General features: G+C 62.0%; 1 protein-coding gene across 1 annotated transcript in view; it reads left to right on the forward strand.

The window, feature by feature from the left end:
* RXRA (retinoid X receptor alpha) overlaps positions 1-14,763 on the forward strand; it is a 115,261-nt gene that overhangs the window by 8,680 nt on the left and 91,818 nt on the right. The window lies entirely within an intron of this gene.

Genomic DNA, 14,763 nt, shown 5'->3' on the forward strand with positions numbered 1-14,763 from the left:
CATGTGGCTCTGTAGCCTCTCCCACCTCATTAGGCACCTCTCACTGATTTTCTCATGTCTAAAACTAACTGGTGAGGTAGGCTGCCCCATGCGATGAGTGAATGCCCCTCTGAGTCACAGGCTGTATGGCCCTGGGCTAGCAAATTCACCTCACTAGGCCTCAGTTGTCTCACCCATAAACTGCCTGGGGGAGGTCAGGGAAGCTTCACAGAGGAGGTGATGTAGTTGGGTTTTGAGGGATGAGTAGGAGTTTGTTGGGTGGGAAGTGGGGAAGGAATCAAGGCAGAGAGAATGGATGGATTCTTTCCAGGGGGATCTGGTTCCAGCCAAGGGTATGGGGAAGGGATGCCCGAGCGGGCATAAGTAGGGGCCTCCCTGGAGGGTTTCTGAAGGGTCTGACTGCGTGACCAGGCTCCTCTGGCCTGCCCCTTGCTGGCTGGCTTCCAGGTCTGTGCTGGTGGCGACCCCTGTGAGCATGGGGCTATGGTCAGCTGGCCTGGGAATAATTAACCCTGGGAGGAGCTCAGGCTTGGGGTGGGCCTCGCTGCAGCCTGGCCGCCCCCAGCTGGCCTGATGTCACCTCTCCTTCCTGCCCAGGTCTGGAGTGTGACTCCTACCGGCGCCCATGTGCGGTACCCCACCTCGGGGCCCTGGCTCCCAGGGTGTGTCCACTACTGGGAGGAACGGCTGGGGCCCTTCCCTACCGCCTATTCCTATACCCCTTGGTCTGTCCCTGTAGTGCCCTGTGGTCCTGCCTTGGTCCCTGCCTCTCCCTGTGGGCAGCTTAGGCGCCATTTGCCCGGGAGCCCCCTGTGTGAGTGCAAGGCTATTGGATGGCTTCTCGCCCTCTCCCCACCCGGAGGGAGGAGAACAGCTCTGACCGTGAGCAGAGTCCACGGGAGGCGGTGGAGCTGCCCCTACCCCACCCCTTCATGGACTTTCTGCCCAGGATCAAGGTCGAGGTGTAGGGCAGGGAGGCGGGGCCTTCGTCAGGGGTGCCAGGTCACTCTGGGCACAGACAGTGGCAAGGCGGGCCTGGCAGGCAGCACCACCGCACCATCCCGGGCCCAGTGGAGGGGTGAGGACTGGAAGGGCAGCGGGGCCTTCCTCTTCCCTCCCCTCAGTCTCCTGGGCACAAGGTCAGAGCCATCCACCCCTCTGTCCTGTGTGACCCACCTTCTCCCGAGGCTGGGATCACAGGGGGCGTCACCCCTTAGCGGCAACGTAGAGCTGGTCTCCATGCCCCTGCAGACAGTGGGCCTGGGCAGTGGCATGCTCACAGCCCGGGTCTTGTCTGCCACATGGACTTTGTGACTTGGAGCACGTTCCTTCTTCCCTCTTCGTCTTGATTTCCTCATTTGGAAAATAGAAGGAAGGATGCCAGGCAGAGTCCACGGCCGGAAGTGTGCCGCTGTGCCCCTGTGGCCGGCCGGAGCCTCGGTGGACGTCACTGAATGAGCCCTGCTCCTCTTCCTGTGGGGCCCTCAGACCTCAGAGTCTTTTTCAAGACAGGGCTGGCTCCAGGCACCCCCTCTCATGGCTCGGAGCTGGCTCTGGATCTTTGTGGCTGCGGAGCCCACAGTGCCAGGTGCCGTATAAGCCTCATGAAGTTTGTGGCACGAATTCATGTGGTCAGCCGACTGATCCCCTCCGCCCCTCAGGTTCAGAAATGTGACGGGTGAGCCCGTTCCTTGCAAAGTTGATTTCTCAAATCGTGACCATGACTTGAATCCCCTTCGTTCTGGAGGCTGGTCCAGTTTCCAGGGAAGGGAAGTCCTGCTGTGTGTCTAGCTTGGTGTCGGTTTCTGGGAGTGGGAGTAGATGGAGGGTCTGGGACTGTCCTCGAGGACTCCGTGGGCCAGCTGGAATCCCTGGGGGCTCTGGGTGGGAGCTGAGGCTGAGGCTTAAGCCTGGGGGGTGCCCCTGCCTGTGGAGAGGCCCCACCAGTGCTCAGCGTGTTGGAGATGTGGCTGCCACCGGCTGCTGGACAGAGCCTGGGAGTCCTTGAACTCAGATTCCCAGATTGAGAGAGGGAGGGGTGCTCAGCCCCAATGCCTGCCCTTGTTGGGGACCTGGGTCCTTCCTCTGCTGGTAAGCATGTCTTGTTGAAACTTGTAGCAGTGTGGGGGTCAAGGCCAGCCACGAGGGAAGTAAGTGCCTCCCACCTGCCTGCTGTCTGTCCGTCCGCTCATCTGTCTGTCCGTTCGTCCATCCACATCCATCAGGCTCCTCCTGGCCACCAGGAAGGTCCAGTAGAGCCAGGCTTAGCCCTCAAGCGGGCGGCAGTGGTCTCTGGGGTCAGATGGCCTGGGATGGACCCCAGTGCTGCCACTTGATGGTATATGACCTTGGACTAGATGTTTTAACCCTCTTTGGGCCTTAGTTCTCTTACCTGTAAGGTATCCCTGACCCCAGTCTGGGGTGGAGATGGTGTGTGAGCGTGGTGGTGGGAGGAGGTACTGGCGACAGAAGGGACACGGAGGAGGCATTAGCGGCTCACCCTGGCATGCAGAGAGTTGGGGTTTTTGAATTGGGTCATGAAGGATGCGTAGGAGTTGGCCTGGGAAAAGCCAATGTCTCGTCCTCACACCTTTGTCTTCACTTTGCGTCATCGAAGGTTTCCAGGGCAGAGCTCGCTGACTCTGCCTTCCCTTGCATCAGACAGCAGTGCGCCTCCCGCTGGGGGGTCGCCCAGAGACTCTTGGATGTCCTTGGAGCAGACGTAGAATGCAAAACTTGAACCTCTCCAAAAAGAAACGAGACAGGCGGGTTTCGTTCAGTTCAGGTGGCCGCGTGCCAGCCCTGAGAGGTGGCGGGGGAGAGATGGGTGACTGCGCCACCAGTGCTCACGGAAGGCCCCTCTGTCCAGAGCCGCTCTGAGGATGTGACAGGCAGGTCCTTGCCCTCGTGGGCTGCCAGGCCAGCGGGGGAGATGGGCGGTCAGCGGCAGCCACAGACGACGTAGGGCTCAGGAAGGGCATGGAGGGAAACGCTGGGCAGTGACCACAGGGAGGGACAGAGGTGTCAGGAGCCCTGACAGAAGACAGGTGTGTGGTTCTGCTGCACTGTCCCGGGACCTCCCTGGGCCTCCCTCCGGCTGGCAGCACGGGCAGGTGTGTGGGGCACGGCCATCGCCAGGCATTCGACCCCTGCTGGCTCATTCCTGGCTCCCTGTGGCTGCCGTGGGACATGGTTTCTAAAGAACAAATGCCAGCTGTGGCACTGAAAGGGCCTCGTCATGTCAGGGTGCCCCTGGCTGCAGGACACAGGCCACTTCTGGTCCCAGATTGACGGGCCTCCAGCCCAAGTGGCACCTGGGTCCCTCTGACCTGGGCTGGCATCCCCCAGGCCATGGGGTCACAGGGGAGGTCACTGCCACTCTTGCTGGCTGGGAGAGGCGTGTCCCCACGTGCGTCTGGCCGCAGTCAGCGGCCAGGACCTGCCTGCGTGTGGACAGTTAGGCCTCCTGCCTAGGAAGCAGTGATGCTCGCCGGCTGCTGGTGGGGGCAGGGGAGGGACTGGCTGCCGGATCCCACGCAGCCTGGACGTGGCTGATAAGCTGTGAACTCGTTATCGGAGGGGGCAGCTGGTGCCCCTCTCCCTGCAGCCAGCACCCCAGCCTTGCCCTGGGGCCAGACCCCTGCACTGTGCCCAGCCTTGCGGGTGAGACTGGGGGAGCGAGCAGGCCTCTGTTGGGACTTGGGAGTCTCCAGGGTCCCCCAGAGCCCAGAGATCCTCCCTCCAGGACTCTGGAGACAGCCGCCGTTCTGCCCTCCCTGCTGACCCCTCTGCCCTCCCTCAGGTCTGCCTGGCCGCCTTTCTGAGAACAAGGAGCTGATTGTTGTCACCACTGCTGTCTGCCTCCTGCTGTGGATGCCTTGCTTGGCGCTGGCAGTGCCCACATCGGCAGGGACGTGGGGACTCGGAGCCGGACCTAGGTCTCCGGCCGTGTGCCTGGTGTCGGGGCAGGGCTGGTGGTCACCCCCCCTGGGGTTGGCCCCATGGGCTCAGGGCCCTGCCTCCCTGTGCCCTGTCCGTAGGGACCCTCTCATGCCCTCTGGCCAGCCTGGAGAGCTCTTGGCAGAAAGGCCAGGACTGAGGTGGCTGGCATGGCGCCTTCTGCGCTGTTCCTTCCTCCCTGCCTGGCCTTCAGGGGCTCGTCGTCCTCCCCAGACCCTCCTCTGTCTGCGTGTGAGCCCGTGAGCCTGTGTGGGCTTACGTGTGTGTCTGGGGTTCCAGCAGGGTTTGTGCGCGTGAGCCTCTGTCTGCATGTGAGCCCGTGAGCCTGTGTGTGAGAGTGTGTGGGTGCCATGCCTGTGTGAGTGTGTGCTTGTGTGTGAGCCTGTGTGTGGGTGTGCATGCCCACGCCCTTGTGTGAGTGTGTGTGAGTCTGTGTGTGTGTGTGAGAGCCCGTGTGTGTGTGTCTCTGCATACCCATGGCCTTTTGTGAGCCTGTGTGTGTGAGCCTGTGCGTGTGTTTCTGTGTGAGTCTCTGTGTGTGTGAGCCTGTGTGTGTGTGTGTCTATGTGTGAGATCCCATGTGTGTGTCTGTGCACACCCATGCCCTTGTGTGAGCCTGTGTGTATGAGTCTGTGTGTAAGCCTCTGTGTGTGTGTGTCTGTGTGTGAGCCCATGTGTGTGTGTCTGTGAACATCCATGCCCTTGTGTGAGCCTGTGTGTCTGTGTGTGAACCTGTGTGTATGTGAGTGTGCACGCCTATGCTCTTGTGTGAGCCTGTCTGTGTGCACCCGTGCATGTGTGTTCCTCTGTGCACATCTGTGTCCATGTCTGAGCCTGTATCTGTGTGCACCCATGTCTGTGTCCCTCTGTCCCTGTGCCTGTGTGAGCGTGTATCCGTGTGCACTTGTGTCCTCGTGTCTCCCTGTGCCCGTGCTGTGTCGGCATGTGTGCCTGTGTGTGCTTCTCTGTGTCTTGTGCCCCACACCTTCTGATGGCTTGCGCCTGCGGGTCCAGGTTTGAGATTGGCCGCTGCCCGTGCTGTCCGGCTCCCTCCTTAGCTAAGGGTCCTGAGGGCTGGGGGTCCAGGACAGCAGAATGAGAAGCTGTAGGAGGCTGTGGAGGGCTGCAGGCAGATATGTGTTCTAGAAAGACTTTGGCCATTGTGGGGATGGTGGTTTGGGGCAGACCAGTGATGCCACCCCCTGACCTTTCAGCCAGTTCCCAGGAAGTGTCACAGGGGTGATAATTGTCAAGCCAGGAGCGAGGGCCGAGGGGCTTTAGGAAGTGCCAGGGAGCACTCTGAAGCAGTATGTTTTGGTCTAAGTGGGGCTCACGTGGCACCGGCTCACTGCCTGCCCTCTGGCCTACAGCGTGGCAGGTCTCACCGACCACCCGAAGCACTCAGATCCCTTTCCGCAGGCACCCAAGCAGACGGTCTCGGTGCATGAGCCTCGACGCACGCCTTGGCCCGCAGCTGCCTTATAGAGCAATGCCAGCAGTGCCTAAGCCACATGCCTTCCAGGCTGGGCAGGTGGATTGGATGTGTGAGCTGTGGCCCAAGCGGTCCTCCCTGGCCCTCTAGCTGGGGTGTCTCAGCTCCGGGAGCAAGGAGCCTGTCTTCTGTGGAATTCTGTGCCCTGGGAGAATGAGCTGAGCCAATCCTGAAGCCAGGGTCAGTCACGCACACTTTAGTGCGAATGAGCCTCATGTGAACCCTGGAAAGGCCTCGCAGGAAAGGAGAGGAAGGAAGGCTTCCTCTAATTGTGTGGATGAGGAAATTGAGGTCTGAGAGCGGCACGGCTGGCAAGCGGGGCGAGCTGACAGCCAGGCTGTCTCCTGACCCTGGCCTCGTGCCCTCACCTCTTGACGGCCCACCTTGGGGCGGAGTGAGAGCACAGATGGGAGGGTCCTGGTGGGGACAGGGAGAGGTGGGTGGCTGGAGCTGTGACCGCAGGCCCCGCCGTGGGTGGTGGTACCTGGAGTGTGTGCCCAGCACAGCATGGCACACTCCCTCGTTCCCTGCACCCCAGTGCTGATGAGGAGGCCGAGCTACAGATAGGGGCTCAGCTGCGTGCCGAATATCACGTGGCCAGTTAACGGCAGAGTCGGGATTTGAACCCAGATTCTTGGGACTCTTCTTTGAGCCACTTCCAGCCTGGGGTTCTGGCGTGTAGTTGGAGTCCTGGGGGCTGCTAGGGTCGAGGGACATTCCTCCTCTGGGAGGAACCTGGAGCCGAGCCCTCCCTGCTGGCTGGGGAGGGGCCTTGCTTCCTACACAAACAACCAGGCCTGGCTGGAGCCATTTTATTTTTATTTCCTATTTTTACTTCCCCGTTGGCTCTTTTTAGCAACTCTGGGTGAGATAGGCCCCCGCCCTCCAGTCTCCACCCGGCTTCCTGGCCCAGGCCAGGACCTTGGAGGAGGCGTGGGCATGGGTGGCCCAGGGTTGGGCTGGCTCGCAGCTTGGCCGGCACACACCTGGTGGCAGAGCTCCTCTCTTTCTGGGAGCTCCAGGGCGGCTGGCCTCTTCCTGCCCTCCATGGGGAGCACCATGGGGCATGCGTGGTGGCAGGGGAACGTCTTGGTGTGTGACTGTTTGTTGCCACCCCTCCTCTGGGTCTTGGCCTGAGGTTGGAGTTTGGGAGGTAGAGGCACTGGGCGGTGTGGTCTTGGAGCTGGGTGCGTGACTGGCAGCGTCACTGCCTGGGGCCTGGCTGGGTAGGGCTGGGCTTGGGTTTGTTGAGGCTCTGCCCACTACTGGCCTGGCCCCACTTGCTGAGGGTCCGCTGTGCTCCAGTGTCTGTGAAGCCCAATCCTGGGGGTAGGGGCTGTCAGAGCATCCGGCTAGCTGGAGCCTGCCTGTGGTGGGTGTTGCTGGCTGGGGGACATGAAGACCCCGAATGAGGAGGCGTCTCCCTGAAGGCACTCTGCTGGGCCCGGGGTGGGGGCTCTCGTGCTGGCATTTGGTGGGTAGTGGGTTCTGAACTGTGAGATCAGGCTGGAGAAAGCCCCGGACCCACTGTGGATCCCAGGCCAGAGTGAGGGCAGGGGCGGGGGTCCGGGTCGAGGACTAGCAAGCCACAGTACACCAGATGCCCCGGTACCAGCTTGTGCCAAGCCCATTGCCCTCCCAGAACCCTGGGGGAGGGAGTTGCCCTCATTTACAGAGGGGGCCTGGGCTCAGAGACGCTGAGCCGATCTTCAAGGCCACACAGCTTGTGGGCATGGAGGGGCCGATCCTTGCCCTTTCCTTGCCAGGAAACTGAGGCACAGAGAGCAGGGGTCCCCCAGGTGGTCAGGCCCCAGAGGCTTGCACTCGGGATGGCGTGCTGTGCGGCCTCTTCCTGCCGTCAGCAGGGGGCAGTGGGTTGGTGCAGGCAGAGTGGTACCAGCAAGCTGTGGGCAAGGGACTGCTTGCGAGCTGCTGTGAGCCCAGGCGGGTGGTGGGGCTGCGGGGCTGCGGGGCTGCGGGAGGAGGCCCCTGTGGTTCCCACAGGGCCATGTGTGGTCTCCAGGGCTGAGATGGCTGGTGTGGGCCGCCCTGACCTGGTGGGTTTTGGGGAACCTGGCCCCATAGGAGAGTGGACAGCGCCGTGGAGGAGGCTGCCTACCTGCCTTCCTGGCTCTTCCTGCTCTGGCTGGCTCAGCGGGTTGAGCGCAGGTGGTGGCTGTGGCCCTGCCACCACCGCAGTGACCTTCCCTTTGTATGTGAGTGATGTGGGTGGCATGACTGCGGATGCAGGCACGTGTGGGTGCCGGGGATTGTCTGGTAATCCTTTGATTAGACGCCAGGAAACCCAATATCGCGGCCTAGGCGGTGGGGGGACCTCCTTCTAGAGAGGCCCCAGCAGATTATGGGATTTTCACCTGCCCAGCCCTGGGAGGTGTCTTGGACCCAGAGCATTTGGCCTTGGGAGGTGGGGAGGGGGTTCCTGCCCTGGAGCCAGGGAAGCTGTCTGCGGCCCACAGTTCAGGGCCCCACGCAGAACTTTTACATGCTGTGTGACCTGGGGCAGCGTGTCTCTCTCTCTGAGTCTCGACTTTCTCATCTGTGAAGTGGGGTGAGGGCACTTGCTGCCCAGGTGGTTGTGAGGGTTGACTGAAGTAAGGCCTGTCCTTCAGTTCTTGCCTGGGAGCAGGGAAAGCCCTGGCTGGGGTCGCCTCTGAACCTCAGTGTCTTTGAGGGCTGGGAGGAGGAGTTTCTTCTTCTGGGTTCTGGGGGCTCATGCAGGATTGCCTGTCAGCATCCTGCAGCCCCTGGAATAGGGGGCGCTCAGTGTAGGGCAAAGGAACCTGAGGAGGGCATGAGTATTGTATCTCATGGGAAGAAGCATTTTCTTGGGAGGAGTGGTTGCAGGGGCAGCTAGTTCTGGAACCATCCTAGGACCTAGAAATTGCTCGGGGCCAGGAAGCGAGACCAGTCACTGGGTGCAACCTTGACATAGGCTTCAGGGGTCACGTCCCCTGCCCTGTCCCCATCTTGCTCAGTGGCCAGAGGAGAGACGCATGTGCACTTGGTGGACTGCCACGGGCCTGGGGGCCTCGGGACCAACTCTCCATCCGCCCGTCCCCAGCCGGGCGCGGCACTGAGCTGAGGGAGCCTGCGTTCTTCCTTCAAGCAGAGGTTCTTCTGCAACTGTGGGGAAGAGTGTTTCCTCTCGGAAGGCGGGGCCGGCTGGCTGGGTCAGCAGATGGGCTCCTCTGGCGTCTTCTCACCTTCTGGCCGGTCATTGGCCCTCGTGGCCCTACCACAGTGGGGTGGGCATCTCCCCATAGGCCCTCCCCACAGGATGCAGCCCTTCCTCATGGGGCCTGGCCCTGCTGAGGTTCCCGGGGGCCGTGCCCCGTGCGGCCCCACCTCTGTGCCACCTCTCAAGCCGTTCCCTCTGCCTGGCGTGTGTGCCTGCTCTGCCCTTCTTTTTCCATCCTTGTAGGCCTGAGTCCAGCATTCCCTGCGCTTGAAGCTGGCCCCAGGGACCTGGCAGGCCAGGGCCCATGCAGTACAAATGTGGACAGGTCTGCCCCCACCCTTCCCTGGGCCTCCCTTTTTCCCAGCCTCCTCTGGCACCGGCATGTGCGGAGGCTGTGGTGTGTCTCCTCCCTGGGTGGAGGAGTGGGTAGGGGGCTGGCTTTGCAGCTTGGGGTCTATCTAGCCTGGTGTCTGGAGAGACTTGTGGGGTGCAGCTTCCTGCCCTTGCCGCCGGAAGGGGCTGAGATTGGGGTCCCGCCCCTTTGCTCCTGACTCAGCAGCTGCAGGGTGGGGGAAACTGGAGGTTTCTTGACAAAACCCCCAACCCTGGGCACCCGCCCAAGGCTTAGATTCCTCTTACAAAGGTGGAAGTGGAGTCCTTGGTTCCTTTCTCTGGGGGCTCCCAACAGGAGGTTGGGACGGGGCTGGATCCCAGGCCCTGGGCCCTGGAGCCCTCTCCTCCCCACCTCCCGGGCCTCTGAGAACTGTGCTTCTCTGCTGCGTAGCGCCCTCTGTGGCTCCCCAGGGTGGAGTTCTCACTGCTGCCTGGCCACGGACGCCCCTTCATCCTCAGGAGCCAGGCAGGCCCCACCACCATACCCCTTAGCAACCAGCTTCCCACTCTGACCGGTGTCTGTCTGTGTGCTGCCTTCCGTAGGAGACTTTCTGAGCTTAGGTTCTCTCGACGCTCTATGGGCACTGGACTTCCTGTCCCAACACACTGGTGGTAGTGATGGGACGCAGCCTCTGTGTGGGCCCTGTGCCTGGTGTGGACCCAGCAGAGTTGGGCAGCGGATGTGGAGTTGGGGAGGGGAGCAGTGACAACCATTCGGAGTGGGCTCTGCCTCCTGCACCCCTGGGCCGTGTGCCTGGGGACAGCGGCCAGAATCACGAGGCCCAGTGCTCGAGCTGCAGTGTGGACGGGTGGCTTCTCTACCCCAGACTCCAGCTCTCTCCAGCTCAGCAAGTGTGGCAGCCCCTGGTCTGCTGGGACCACTGCCAGTGGCTGAGAAAATGAAAGTGGACGTGCCCTGGAGGTTATGGGCTTCAGGGTCCCCACCGGGTTAGCGAGGATAACGTATCCCCCTCTAGCTGGTATTTGCATCGCCCACGGCTGTGCTGGCTCTGTGGAGGGCCAGTTGTCAGGTGCTCATGAAGTGTAGCTGCTGGGAAGGAGGTGGAAAGTTTGGGCCAAAGCCCTGATGGGTTTTCGTGTGCCCTTGGGTGGTCAGCAGTGGGGGTACCTGGTTGGTTCATTGCACTTCAGGCCCTACCCTGGGACTGGCATGGATCCTCGTGGAGGGATCTGGAGTTTGGGGTTGGAGAAGCCTCAGCCCTGGCCTTGGTGGCCTCCATCAAGTAGAGACCAAGGCCACAGGCAGGACGGGGGCTCTGGCGGGAGCCGACATCACATGTCTGGCCTGGCTGCACCCACTAGGTGTTCATCCAGGAGCTGCTGGTAGCCCCGGCAAAGCTGTCCCACCAGCTGCCTGCCTCCATTCTCCATAGGAACTTGTGAAACCTGGAACCGAAAAAGAGCCAAGGCAGGAGGGAGCAATTGATGTTGAAATTAACTGCTGTTATATCTCCCCAGCTCCAGCCCTGCCACTGTCAGTGCAAAATGCATGACGGGGAAGGTGAAAATAATCAAAGTCTTGACTCTCTGGCCCGGTTCATTCATGACTAAACACGTGTCAGTTCCCGGCACAGATGAACATGGAATGGGTACCCCCGGGTGGGACTGTGGCTGCTCCTGTGTCCAGATGTCCCCTCCTCCAGGAAGCCCTCCTTGATTTCCCCATTCAGGAGGTCCTCTCCTATACCTGTGTTTCCTGATACATGTGCGTCTTACGGTGTTCATATAGGGACAGTTGAGAGTCGGGGCAGCAGCCTAGGCCATTTCTAGGGGGTGGGGTCCAGGCGGGGTATGGCTGACAGCCCAGAGTGGTGTGGTATTGGGGGCCACGCAGGGTCCCTCGGCTCTACCACTGCTGGCTCAATCTAAGCACCTGATCAGGACCATGCCGCCCTCCTCTTTAGTTCCTCCTGTTCCGCTGTGGTTCTAGGGGTGGAGTTCCAGCCCGGGACCTGGCGTTCATCCTTGCCCTGCCCTCCCTGCCCTCCCGCGGCTTGCTGGGGACCAGCTGTGCTGACTAATGTGATGTCTTCAAGCATCACAGCTTTGCACTTGCCGTCCCCTCCCCCAAATGCCCTTCTGCCGTTGCCCCTTCAGGTCTCCCTCGGCTGTCGGCTCATCCAGGAGCCTCCCCAGACCCCCAGCTGCCGTGGCCTCACCCCCACTGGTCCTTGCAGCCGGTTCTGCTTGTTCCTTCTGAGCACTCGCCAGGTCCTGCCAGTGGCTGGCCGTTCCCGGGCATGTTGGGGGCTCTCGTTAATCTTCTTGACCAGGACCTGGGCTCTGGGGACTAGGGGTGCCCAGGGACTGCAGGACCTGCCCTAGGTCCTGGCACTGCCCAGCTTCACATTAGTGGGGGAAAGCAGCGTGTGTCTGGGTGCCGTGGGTGGATGCCCCCAAGGGTGGAGCCCCCATTTTGGGGATGTGATGTACCTTCACCCCACTGTCTGCTCGCACTTGTGAGCTGCTGGAGTCTGAAGCCCAGGGTGGGACAAGGAGCTGCCTCTGAGGGAGGGTCCTCCTGGAGGCCCAGGGGCTTGAGGAACCCTTGTCGGGACAGTGTGGGTTGGAGGAGTCACAGGTGGGACTGGCTGGGACCCCACCAGCGCTTCACTGCTCCCATCTTACGGAGGGGGAGGGCAAGGCTGGTGGGGGGCAGCTTGAGAGGCACTGCCTCCAGGCACCACATCCTGGACCTGGCCCTTGCGGGGAGGGCCCAGCTGTCACTGTGGAGGTGGCAGGCAGGTGGGAGTGGGGTGGTGGCCTTTCCATCACTGTGGAGGTGACAGGCGGGTGGGAGTGGGGTGGTGGCCTCTCTGTCACTGTGGAGGTGACGGGCAAGGGTGGGATGGAGGCCTTGCCATCACTATGGGGGTGGCAGGCGGGTGGGGTTGGGGTGGGGACCTCACGGTCATCTGTGGGCAGGATGGGGCAGCCATAAGGAGAGCAGGTAGAGAAAGGGTTAAAGGGCCAAGGGAAGTAATAATGTTTCTAATTTTCCTGTGTAATTTAATAAAAATGTAAATTGCTGGGCGGATGACGCGCCCTGCCGCGGTGTTGACCGAGATGAATTGCGGGCGCTTGTGGTCAGCCTGCCTTTGTCTCTGCGCCCTGAGTGCAGCCCGGCTCCTCCGTCTGCCTGGGAGGCAGACACCGTGCCGTCCACCCTGATGGGGGCCGCAGTGTCCGGGCTTCTGCCGAGCAGGAGGGGGGCCTGGTCAGTCAGAGCCAGCCCCTGCTGTGACCCCACACCCCTGTCCGGAGGAGCACAGGGCTGGGGGAGGACGGCCAGGGGCCTGCGTTGATGGGCAGGTTCCAGGTATGCGGAGGGTCACTGGCCAGCGTGGTTAGGGAAAGCCCTCCAGGGGGATGCTGCGGGTGGGCTTGTGCATGGGAAGGAGCAGCCGGTGGGGAGGTGGAGGAGGACCACTCAGGCCAGGGGAACGGTGTGTGCAAAGGGCCCAGGGTGGGGCTCACTGGCAGGGGCTGGGGTGGTCAGTTCAGAGCTGGACATTGAGGTCTGGTGGCCAGGAGGGGGCTGGTGGGTGACAGAGCCAGGCAGGACATGGCCAGAGGTGCTGGGCCTGTCCTGACAGTGGTGAACATCCTTCAGAGGCCGTGAGTGCTGAGTGAGGGTCCTGGCTGCCGGTGAGGACGGACCCCAGGGGCAGGAGGGGAGTCCGTGGCCACTTAGGAGGCGGAAGCAGAGGCGGTCATGGCCATGGCTGTGGGGATGGAGGAGCCGGTGGGTCTGGTTGCAGTTACAGCCGTGGCCAACAGGCCCGGAGTGGGGGCTTGGGGTGACCATGTGGTTTGGGCCTGCACAGTGGTGCTGTTTCTAGGGACATGAGGCACCAAGGGGAGTCGAGGGTGCCAGGCGCGGCAGTTGCGATTGAGGTCATGCAGGACCCCTGGCAGGTTACAAGAGCAGTGTGCATTGAATGCCAGAGCTCTGGGGGAGACCTGGAAGCCTCCCAGGAGGTGAAACCCCAGGATCTGTGGTTGGAGCTTGGAACATTTTGGCGGCAGGACCAGCCAGGGTTTTGAGAAGGGAGGACAGAGCAGCATTTGCTGGTGCAGCGGGCATCGTGGTGTGATGGTCTTCAGGATGCAGGGCAGCGAGAGCCAGGTGCAGCTCCTCTGAGCTCAGGCTGGCTGAGAGGGTCCCTGTAGCCCAGTTTTGTCCCGAGGTCCCCCAGGGCCCATGTGGCTGCTTGTCCCCTGCTGCAGATGGAGGCCAGTCACGGGCAGAATGTTGATCTGATCCCGGGGGACGCAGGTGGCCAACACGTGGGTTGAGTCTTGGCTGAGTTCATCCAGGCTTGAACAGCCACCCTGCTGTGGCACTGCGATGGAGGGCTGGCTCCTGCCCAGTGCTTCCCGGCCTACGTACGCCCTGTCCTCGGGGTCCTAGGCTGCATGGCACCTGCCCATCCATCCGCTGTCAGAGGCATCACGTGTCCGCCATGTGCTGCCTCAGGCACAATGCAGGATTCGGTGGTCAGAAGACTTCATGTGCCTCCCCCTGACTCTGGACGTCGAGGTGGGTGAAACCGGGCCTGGGGTTGCAGTCCCTGAGGTAGAGCTGAATTTGGTGTGTGTGGCTTTGAAACACCCACGACCCCCAGACCTTGGCAGGACCTTACTTTGGACACCAGCTCTGTACCACCTGAGTGCCAACCGTGGCGTTGCGCCAGCTGGGCCTTGAGACTCGGGAGGGGCTGGCATATCCGAGACCCAGTTCTGTCACTTGCAGTGAAGGGCTGATCCCCGCTGAGAAGGCTGGTGATGCATGGTGGGTACGCTGCTTCCCAGGAGGGGACCTGTGCTGTCCCTGAACTCACCGAGGGCCAGGAGGGGTCCCGAACACTGCCCTGCCTCATGAGGGCCTGCACAGAGGGTCTTGCAGAAGAGGGGTCTGGCTGGGCCTGCAGACCCCAACTCCCTGCACCAGCCTGGCCCCAAGCTCCCACTTCCTCATGCTGGGCACACGAGGAGCCCTGCTGACCCCTATTCTGCACCTGGACAGCCGGGTGTCGTTGGTGGGCCTGTTGGTCAGGGGCGCCTCGGCCTGGTGGAGGGCTTGGCCGAGCTTGGTGGCAGGGAGGGAAGGCCGCTCCACGGGGAGCCGGAGGGAGGAGAGGGACAGGCTGGTGGGTGGGGGAAGAGAAGAGGCTGGCTCAGGTGGGCTGGGGTCTTCAGCTGCCACACCTGGCAGTGGTGCTGCGGGGGTGGCTCGCCCCTGAAGCTTGTGGCGGGCAGGAGTGTGCATGGACAGGGACCCAGCAACTTGGCGAGCATGGGCCAGACAGGGGCAGGGTTCTCAGGTGGCCCCATGAGTGGGTGACATCAGGAGACCCCGCATCAGGCGAGGTTACCTGTGTGCCTGCTGACTTGTCTCATGAGGTTTGGGGACTTTAGTTCAAGCTGAATGCCTGTCTCCCTGGAGGCACAGGGCTGTGCACAGGATTCCCCAGGGCTGGGCCAGCCTGGCGGTGTCCACCCGGGAAGGCTGCTTGGAGGAGGGGCAGAGCTAGCTCGGGTGGGCGGGTGGGTGCCGCAGGCTCTCCTGTGGTAGGAGTGGGGTGGACAGTTTGCACGATCTCGTCCTGCCTGTGACACCTTCCTCTCCTCTTGTTTGGGTCAGCTCCTGGCTGCAGCTGGTGTCTGGAGGTCCCCAGGCACTGCTGGGACCCCT

Source organism: Gorilla gorilla, chromosome 13 (assembly GCF_029281585.2).
Source record: "Gorilla gorilla gorilla isolate KB3781 chromosome 13, NHGRI_mGorGor1-v2.1_pri, whole genome shotgun sequence".
In the NCBI taxonomy this organism is placed as follows: domain Eukaryota; kingdom Metazoa; phylum Chordata; class Mammalia; order Primates; family Hominidae; genus Gorilla; species Gorilla gorilla.